The 4,117-nt window shown below is 35.9% G+C and overlaps 1 non-coding gene across 1 annotated transcript; it reads right to left on the bottom strand.

The window, feature by feature from the left end:
- Nucleotides 1-345: 345 nt before the first annotated feature.
- LOC139865105 (small nucleolar RNA R71) lies at nucleotides 346-452 on the bottom strand. The gene has a single exon (XR_011764632.1). It is a non-coding gene; the product is annotated as a small nucleolar RNA R71 (small nucleolar RNA).
- Between the last annotated feature and the right edge of the window lie 3,665 nt (nucleotides 453-4,117).

Here is a 4,117-nt window from a genome sequence, read left to right as displayed (position 1 = left end):
AGAGCTAAACTCACTGGCCAAGGTCACAAAATTACTCATCCAGACATTAATGCGCCAGATTATGAAATCAAAGGACAAATTCTACACATGGTGACTAATCAATGCCAATTTAGTGGTGCGCCGAAGGAAGATCCAAATGAACATCTTCGTACCTTTAAAAGGATCTGCACACTATTTAAAATAAGAGAAGTTGAGTATGAAAAGATATATCTCATGTTATTTCCCTGGACTTTAAAGGGAGAAGCCAAAGATTGGTTGGAATTGTTACCTGAAGGGGCGATTGATACATGGGACGTTTTAGTTGAAAAATTTCTTAAACAATTCTTTTCGGTATCTAAAGCCGTAAGACTTCAAGGAGAAATTGTTACGTTCACACAGAAACCAAATGAAACTCTATATGAGGCATGAGCAAGATTTGGAAAGTTATTAAGAGGATGTCCGCAACATGGTTTAGACACCTGTCAAATAGTACAAATATTCTACCAAGGATGCGACATCACTACAAGGAAAGACATCGATATAGCAGCTGGTGGTTCCATTATGAAGAAAACAGAAACTGATGCTTACAAAATTATTGATAACACTGCTTCCCACTCACATGAGTGGCACCAAGAAAAAGATATCGTTAGATCATCTAAAGCAGCTAGAGCCGATTCTAGCCATGACTTAGATTCCATTTCTGCAAAAATAGATGCTGTCGAGAGACGAATGGAAAAGATGACTAAAGATATCCACTCAATACGAATTAGTTGTGAGCAGTGTGGAGGACCACATTTGACAAAAGATTGTCTCAGTATTGAACTAACAATGGAACAAAGAGAGAATGTTTCATATCTAAACCAAAGGCCTGGAAATAATTATCAGAATAATTATCAACCGCCAAGACCGATCTACAATCAAAACCAGAATTATAATCGAAATGTTCCATACAACAACCAACAAGGTCCTAGCAATCAACAAGTATCCAATAATACTTACAATCAGCAAATACCTAATTTTCAAAACAAACCACCACAAACCGATGATAAAAAGCCGAATTTAGAAGATATGATGACGAAGCTAGTTGAAACTCAAACGCAGTTTTTCACATCTCAAAAACAAACTAATGAACAAAATGCTCAAGCATTTAGAAATCAACAAGCTTCTATTCAAAATTTGGAACAAGAAGTAAGTAACCTAGCAAGGTTAATAGGTGAAAGAAAACCGAGAAGTTTACCTAGTGATACAAATGCTAACCCCCGGAATGAAACAGCTAAAGCCATTACCACAAGAAGTGGTACAACACTTAAACCACCTGAAATACCTGTAACTTCTGATGAAACTATTCCTACTCCACAAGAACCACAACCTGATCAAGATAAGGAAAAAGAACCGGTAGTTGAAAAGGTTAATGAAGATAACACAGTTAAGGCTAAACCTTATGTTAAACCATAACAACCACCACTTCCTTACCCGAGTAAAATGAAAAAAGAGAAACTTGAAGCCGAGCAATCCAAATTCTTGGATATGTTTAAACAGATAAATGTAAATCTTCCTTTCATTGATGTGATTTCAGGAATGCCTAGATATGCTAAATTTCTGAAAGATCTAATCTCAAATAGAAAGAAAATGGAAGAACTCTCGGCTGTTACTATGAATGCTAATTGTTCAGCAGTGCTGTTGAATAAGATACCAGAAAAATTATCTGATCCAGGAAGTTTCACAATTCCATGTTTTCTGGGTAGTCTTAGTTCAATAGAAGCATTAGCAGACTTAGGTGCTAGTATAAATTTAATGCCGTATTCATTATACACTAAACTAGACCTTGGAGAATTGAAACCAACCAGAATAAGTATACAACTAGCTGATAGATCAATAAAATATCCTAGAGGGATAATGGAGAATATGCTAGTTAAAGTTGGTGCTTTAGTATTTCCAGTAGATTTTGTTGTTCTGGACATGGAAGAAGATTCTCAAGTTCCTCTCATATTAGGAAGACCATTCTTAAACACGGCTAAAGCAATGATAGACGTGTTTGGTAAAAAATTGACCCTAAGTATAGAGGACGAGAGTGTTACCTTTTCAGTTGATAGAGCAATGCAACAATCGCAATCTGCAGATGATACATGCATTATATTCAAACTATAGACTCACATGCAGAATTGTTAGAAGAATTTCCAGAATTACAAGGAACAGGAGAATGTTCTTTAGGAGAAGGAACTGAACCAATTGATGAAGCTGAAATGTTAGCTACACTAATAGCAAATGGATATGAACCAACAACAGATGAAATTCAAATGCTAAAAGAAGAAGACAGATATCGAAACAAATCATCGATAGAAGAACCTCCGAAATTAGAGTTAAAGCCACTTCCAAACCATTTGGAATACGCTTATTTACATGGTGAATCTGAATTACCTGTAATAATATCGTCTTCTCTTACTAAAAATGAGAAATCTTAACTCATTTCTGTGTTGAAAGCTCATAAACCAGCCATTGCATGGAAGATTCATGATATTAAAGGAATAAGTCCTTCGTATTGCACACATAAAATCCTTATGGAAGAAGGTCATAAAACGTACGTGCAACGCCAACGAAGACTAAATCCTAATATGCAAGATGTTGTTAAAATTAAACTGCTAGATGCAGGTTTAATTTATCTAATTTCTGATAGTCCATGGGTAAGCCCAGTTCAATGCGTGCTTAAGAAGGGTGGCATGACTGTCATTACAAATGAGAAAAATGAACTTATTCCTACTAGGACCGTAACAGGATGGCGTGTTTTTATTGATTATAGAAAATTAAATGACGCCACCAGAAAAGATCACTTTCCCTTACCTTTCATTGATCAAATGTTGGAAAGATTAGCCGGAAACAGTTACTATTGTTTTCTTGATGGATTTTCCGGATATTTTCAAATTCCAATAGCACCCGAAGACCAAGAGAAAACCACATTCACTTGCCCTTATGGTACTTTTGCTTACAAACGCATGCCATTTGGACTTTGCAACGCCCCTGCAGCCTTTCAAAGGTGCATGATGGCGATTTTTCACGACATGATAGAAGAATGCATGGAAGTTTTCATGGATGACTTTTCAGTCTTCGGCGATACATTTGAATCATGTCTAGTTAATCTGGAACGAATGCTTATTAGATGCGAACAATCAAATCTAGTACTTAATTAGGAGAAATGCCATTTCATGGTTAAAGAAGGCATCGTTCTTGGACATAAAATTTCAAAAGAAGGAATTAAAGTGGATAGAGCTAAAGTAGATGTAATTGCTAAACTTCCACATCCCACCAATGTTAGAGGAGTTAGGAGTTTTCTAGGGCATGCCGGTTTTTACCGATATTTCATAAAAGATTTTTCTAAAATTGCCACTCCTATGAATAAACTCCTAGAAAAAGATGCTCCATTCATCTTTTCAGATGAATGCATCAAATCTTTTAATATTCTTAAAGAGAAACTCACTAATGCGCCGATCATGATAACACCAAATTGGAATCTACCGTTTGAACTTATGTGCGATGCAAGTGATTTTGCAATGGGAGCCGTTTTAGGACAAAGAATTGAAAAACGATTTCAACCTATATATTATGCTAGTAAGACGTTACAAGGAGCACAAACAAATTACACAACTACTGAAAAAGAACTCCTTGCTATTGTCTTTGCTTTTGACAAATTTCGTTCATATCTCGTTTTAGCAAAAACGGTGGTCTATACCGACCATTCTGCTCTTAGATACCTATTTTTGAAACAAGACGCCAAACCAAGATTAATCCGTTGGATCTTACTCTTACAAGAGTTCGATATTGAAATCCGAGATAAAAGAGGAGCAGAAAATCTCGCCGCTGATCATCTTTCTCGTCTTGAAAATCCCGACTTAGAAGTTCTAAATGAATCGGCCATACAAGACAACTTTTCTGATGAATATCTATTGAAGATAGATTATAATGAAATTCCATGGTTTGCAGACTATGCAAACTACTTAGTATGTGGATTCCTTGAAAAAGGATTATCGTACCAAAAACGAAAGAAATTCTTCAGTGATATAAAACACTATTTCTGGGAAGATCCACATTTGTTTAAAAGTTGTCCAGATGGAATAATACGCCGATGTGTATTCGGAGATGAAGC

This window comes from Rutidosis leptorrhynchoides, chromosome 8, assembly GCF_046630445.1.
Source record: "Rutidosis leptorrhynchoides isolate AG116_Rl617_1_P2 chromosome 8, CSIRO_AGI_Rlap_v1, whole genome shotgun sequence".
Taxonomy (NCBI): Eukaryota; Viridiplantae; Streptophyta; class Magnoliopsida; order Asterales; family Asteraceae; genus Rutidosis; species Rutidosis leptorrhynchoides.
The sequence above is the reverse complement of the archived record's forward strand: the minus strand, read 5'-3'. Positions and strand labels throughout refer to the sequence as shown.